Below are 6,503 nucleotides of genomic sequence, written 5' to 3' on the forward strand. Positions count from 1 at the left end.
TCCTTCTCATGTTTGATATTTTCATTATTGTTATTTTATTATTTTTCTTTTCCTTTATTCTCTCCGATTTTCTGGGTGCTTCGTGAAGGTTCCCCCTTCTCGCCCGTCTTCTCTATCGACGAGAACTAATAACGAGATTTATTCCTTTCTCTTCGCGAGGCCGTTTTTACCCCGAAAACTAAATCTTCTTATCCTATTGCATTGATTATTACATCTGCAGTACGAGATTCAGAGGTAAGCATCGAGGACTCGAGCTCCTTGTCGACAAGCTCTTCGTCGACAAGCTCCTCGTCGACTATTTTTTTACCTGTGCCAACCAGAGTGACAATGTACGGATGTGATTCGGGGACGAGGCGGGCCCGATCACACAGGTGACTGCCCCATGACCTCAGACAATTATCTACAATACCTTTCCTCCATCCCCAAAGGTCGTAGATACACACCTGCCGAGGTTCTAACTCCTCCCGTGCTGATTTTAAATGGCCGGATCGCTCCATTTCCGTGCACTCCCGGAATACAATACGAAGTTCTCGACGTCCACTGTTAAAACTTTTCACTTATCCGACTATGCCGCATAGTTACCTTTCCCCCAGGGGACGGTTCTCATGTTAACGGTCACAAACAGGCGACTGCTCGACGATTGTGGACCGTACTTTCCCATCAGCTGCCATGCTCTTCGAGCGGGATTCCGGCTCCTACTACCCCAATTTTTTAGGGACATCCTCGACGATGAGAGGTTAAGCCCAGCCTAAATCCACCCCAACTTTTGGAGGCACGCGACAGCGTTCCAGCTCATGTGCCAGGAGATTGGATACACTCCATCGACACATCTATTCCGGGATCTATACATGTCCTACACCTATACCTGGGGCCTTATTACTTGCTTCTGTCAGTACAATCCCCAATACAAGATGTCTGGTAATGAGACGGGATAGCTTCGTTGATGGATCCTGGTGAAACCCGCCAAGGAGCACCGTGTGAATCATAGCATTCGAGTGTCCGCATGCAGCGAGTCGGTTTCTTAATATGCAGACGAGCAACTAAAGAAGACCAGGAATGACTTTTGCTCTTTCCAAAAATCGAGCTCGAATTTTTCAACAACATCGTGACCCTCGATTTTCTTGCCCAACGCGGGCTTAGCCTACTTCCTCCTCCTCGTAGGGATTTTTTTTCCTTAGAAACCTTCCTTAGATTTTTATGTGTTATATGTGTTATGTTATGCTTGACTTGTTCTCCGTGTCTCTTTGAACATAAACATCTTTTAAGTTTTTGAACCTCGAGGATGACGAGGACCATCAGGTCCCGTCCCACCATGCACCAATGAACGTGGTGATTCCCATCCCAAGCTCGACGATGCAGGCCTCCGCAGACCCTCCACCGGTGCTGCCGCCCATTGTGATTGTTGTCGAAGACTTGATCCAATTGTCCGAGCAGCTCAAACGTAAGAGACCAACTCGTCTAAGAATTCTTCCCTCCCACATAAAAAGAGACAAATGGAGAAGGAGACTATGGGGCCGGCAGTCTCGGCCATAGCTCCGGACAATCCTGAGTCCCCGAACGTAATGATGGGTGCCTCGAGTACGAGCCCTGGTGGTTTTCTGCTGGTTCCCGTCCTCGCTTAGCAGACAATGGGTCAAGTGGTTCCGGTGCCGAGTCCTCCGCCCCTTATTGCGAGGATGGCAAAGGGTGATTCTGTTGATGGGGTTCAAGTACTGGTTGGGGTAAGTTTAGGCTAATACTTATTTTGGGTTGATACTTAACTTGTTTTCTTTTTGCTTCTTATCTTTGTTCCTGCTTTTTAGGTTGTACATTTATGCATGATCGCCATGTCGAAGTTTCAAAATGGCTTGAAGAGAGCTACCACCGATTTGTCAAGGAGCTATGACGAGTTTTGCGAGACGGTTAAGGAGTTGCGAATTCAAGTGAGCAAGCTTCAAAGTGACGCAAAGAAGGAGAGAGAGGAGCTTCAACAGATCATATGTGAGAAAAACGGGGAATTGAAATTAGTGATCGCCGAACTGACTCGGAAGAGTGCGAAGGTGGTTAAGGAGTGGTCTGACCGCGAGGCTCTGGCTGCTAAGAACGAAACCATGGTTGCCGAGCTCCAATATTTAAAGGAAAATCAAGCAACAGCAGTCGAGAAGGACCGCCAGGAGGCGATCAATGATTACGCATGTGGTCATCGCGAGGCCTCGCACATGCGCTTCCTTTCTCAGTACCAAGTGTGTGTTTTCTGCGAGGCGGCTAAGCTTCAGGAGGATGAGTAGGGCTTGCAAATTTTCAAATCGACGGGACGAGGTTGTAAGATTATTCCCTCGTGCCAGCCGAGTATATTATTGCGCCCCTAGACGCTTACGTTCTAGACGATGAGAAGATGCTTGAGGCTTGGTCGATGACCGGCAATACTTTGGAGAGCAAAGTCACCCCAGGTCGTGAGCACGAAGTGCCGAGTGGCACTGCCGTTTTACTAAGGGCGAAGTGAGCTTGTAACAGTGCCAAAAAGGCTGCCCAGGGCCCCTCGAAAGATGTTGCAGAGGCCGCCAAGACAGATGTTGATCCTGCTTCAGATCTTCCTCTAGCGTCGACTTCCACTTAGTTTTTTCTCTGTTTTTGATGTTTGCGGACAATGATAGTTTTTGGGTAGCCCCGAGTGGCTTGTAATATAATATTTGTGACTGCTTTTTCGCAGTTAACCGTTATTACTCTTGAATGCTTGACTTGTTTCTTATTTTATTACCTTTTGCAACCCTTCCTTACTACCCCTTGTCTTTTCGATCATAAGGATCAGATCATATGTGAGGAAAGGTACAAATAAGGGTTGCGAGGGATACTTCTCACCGATAGGAAGTATGTAGATGCCATTCATAAACGTGATTTGTAACAACTTAGAACATTCAACCTTACATAAATATAGGAAGAGTTAAAAAGAACATAAATAGGCAAGTTGTAAAAGACAAGAATGCCTCGTTTCTCTAAGTTTCGCTCCATAGTAATTTGGCTCGAGGTATTTTGTTTCGTAGTATTGCGCTTATGTGCATATTTTTATGATCTAGCTATCGTTGAAGAACCCTGCATAGACATTCCCGACTCTTAGTACGAGTAAGGCATATTTTGTTATTTTGCCGGAAATCTTATACTTACCCAAGCTCTATCACCTCTTAGCCTTTGGGTACATTGAGTTGGTATCTTGTCATAAACAGTTGAGAGGGTTTCCTTGTGACAAAGTGTTTCATTGTTATTTTTTTTTTCTTGTGATAGCTTTGTCGATTGTTATATCATGCGTTTCAACATACCTTATACTAGGCCGCAGCCCAGTTTGAGGGATTATTCTCTGTGCTGTGTAATATGACTGTTTTTCGTTCGACTTGTATCAAAATTTAATTTTTGAATTGGTGATCGTATAAGGAAGTAATTGTCTTGAATTTTTTAGGATTGTTGCCTAGTTTCTCTTGACTGACTCGAGCCGTTCAATGCTCAATGACACAGTCCAAGCTGATTTCGTTACTCTTGACAGGCTCAAGGCGTTCAGCACTCGATGATACTGCCCAAGCTGATTTAGTTGTTGTTGAATGGCTCGAGGCATTCAACGCTCGATGACATAACCCAAGTTGATTTGGTTGCTCTTGACTGGCTCGAGGCGTTCAACGCTCAACGACACAAACCAAGCTGATTTGGTTGCTCTTGACTGGCTCGAGACGTTCAACGCTCGATGACATAACCCAAGCTAATTTGGTTGCTCTTGACTGGATCGAGGCTTTCAGCGCTCGATGACACAATCCAAGCTGATTTGGTTGCTCTTGACTGGCTCGAGGCGTTCAACGCTCGATGACACAGCCCTAGCTGATTTGGTTTATACTGCGATACACAGAGTTATGGTTAGTCTCTTGTTAATTTTTTAGGGGTCTATATACTGCGTAAGTATGATAGTTGTACCTCGTTTGGCCGAGTGAGGATGGCTCTCGCACTTGTACCATTTTATTTGGCGTTAAGGCTTCATCGAGCCTTTACGTGGTGCCTAGCCTATAAGACACGAGTGTTTTATTTTACTATTTGATAACTAGAAGATGTATGCTTTTATGTCATGTATGTGTAAAGTTCAAAAAGATATCGATGATGACTTACATACCTTATGCGAGGCATGCGAGAGTTATAGAATATATTTCCATAGCCACATCACGTTCCATGAGTTCTCGATGCGGTTCCTAGAATAATCTTTCAACTTGTAAGCCCCTGGGGCTATTTCGGCCTCGACGATGTAAGTCCCTTCCCAGTTTGGGTCTAGATTTCCTCCTTCTATTTTCCTCATTACTAAGTCTCCTTTTACGAAGCCCCAAGGTTTGATCTTCTTGTTGTAGTATTTGGTGACGGCATCCTTGTGATTTGCTGCTCTGATGGTCGCCATTTCTCAAGCCTCTTCTCTGAGCTGTAATTCTTGTGTCATTTTCTCCCTGTTATCGTCTGCGTTGTATTGCAGAATTCTGTTTGTTGGAAAGAGGTGTTCAACTAGGACTACAGCCTGGACGCCATAAGCAAGGGCGATTGGTGTTTCTCATGTTGCTTTCTTAACGGTGGCCCGGTTTGCCCATAACACGAGTGGTAACTGCTCGGCCCACATGCCTCTCACACCATCGAGTCTCTTCTTGAGGTCTGTTCCTATGCTCTTGTTCGCGGCCTCGACCTGGCATGTGCCACAGATGGAAACTTCAACCTGATTCCCAAGTCTTTACACCAATCGACGAGCTTCGGTGTATTAAATTTTGGGCCTATGTCGGTGACAATGTCCTGGGGTAGTCCGTATCAACATATGATGTTTTGCCATAGGAACTTCTGTACAGCTAGGATGTTCGTTCTGGCTAGAGGTACTGCCTCGATCCATTTAGTGAAATAGTCGATTGCTATAATAATGAATTCCAACTATCATGGTGCCTTTGGCGAGAAGGGGCCTAATAGGTCTAATCCTCAAATCGCGAACGGGTAAGGGCCTACCATAATCTGCATTTCTACTCCAGGTTGGTGACAGGCTGGTGCATGAGCTTGTCAAGCGTTGCATGATCGTGCAATATTCACGGCATTCTCGCGCATCGAGAGCCAAAAATGACCATATCTGAGGGATTTAAAAACTAAGGATGTGGAACCTTTATCACAACTTCTTTGATGACAGCCTTACATACCACAGATTTGCATCTTCCTTCTATCCAGTTTACAGCTGCTGGATTCTCGGCTGAACAGTGTTCATCCCCATAGCATCACATAAGTTGCATGAAAATCTAGTGTATAGGTTCTTTCTAGCAATTACACACTGAATATCCTGTTTGTTCACCTTTGGAGACTCCATTATGTTTTGGACACCATGTTCATCCTCACACCATGTTCATTTTCCATCACACGACACTAGATAATCAAATTCAATATTCTGTTTCAAAGGCTTTATTAGCCCCAAATCCAAACAAGTCGCTCTGGAGATTCAAAAACAGATCTTATTAATACGAACCAAAGCCTATTTACAATTGAGAAAGAGCTTTGATGAGAGGAATTAGGTTGCAAATCAAACCAAACAATGAATGCGGTGAAACCTGGATTGATTTAGATTGCAACCAAACAAAACAAAATCAGCAACATCAGAAGAAATAAACGATCTAGATTGCAACAGAACCAAATAAATCAGCAAAATCAGAAGAAAACGAAAAATGAATGAAGAGAAGACATGGATCGGAGAGGATGACAACGCATAAGACAAGGATCGTGAATTGTCGCCTCCTGCTCACGGATACCATCAATAGTTGGCTACTGTTACTTGGCTTTTCCACTGAGAAGCAAAAGATGGAAGCAGTTGGAACTAAGATCTTAATGTTCATCGACGACGCGGAGATGACGAAGGAGGAGAAAGGAGACGAGCAATCTAAGATCCTGATGTTCATCCTACTGTTGCTTCCCCACGATTGTCGCCAAATCTGGCATCAAATCTCCGAACCGGTGTCGCCAAATCTCTGAAGTAGAATCGAATTCGAGCAAAAGAACCGAACAAGGAAACGAATCCAAGCAAAATAACAAATTCGAGAACAAATCGTGGGGAGAACAAATCCGAGAACAAATATGGGTTGCAGGTATGGGCTCTGTGGAGTGATGGAAGCAAGAAGCCGAGAACAAATCTGGGTTGCAGTTGCACGTGATGGAGAAAAGTGGGGGAGATATAGAGAATAGGCGTGTGTTTATATGGTTACAAAAAATAAAAATTAGAAAATGATGGTAATTAATAAGAATAAGGTTGTAAAGTGGACAAGGGGCCCAAAATGTTCCACAATTTAAACATGTAAAGTCGTGTCCATTTACCCATTTTTTTCATTTAGCCTTTTCTATTTAAAAAAAACTTTACGTATTTCCTCATTCGATATGGTAGAGAAGAAGTTGTGTCTTGCTTCAACCCTAGCGCACGTGAGAAGGTTGTCCTCATTAGCAATCGGTCAACCCATTCCTTGGACTTTCTGCACACTATTCCCATCTCC

This window comes from Phyllobates terribilis, unplaced genomic scaffold (genome assembly GCF_046119375.1).
Source record: "Phyllobates terribilis strain yellow unplaced genomic scaffold, ASM4611937v1 Scaffold_3612__1_contigs__length_73963, whole genome shotgun sequence".
In the NCBI taxonomy this organism is placed as follows: domain Eukaryota; kingdom Metazoa; phylum Chordata; class Amphibia; order Anura; family Dendrobatidae; genus Phyllobates; species Phyllobates terribilis.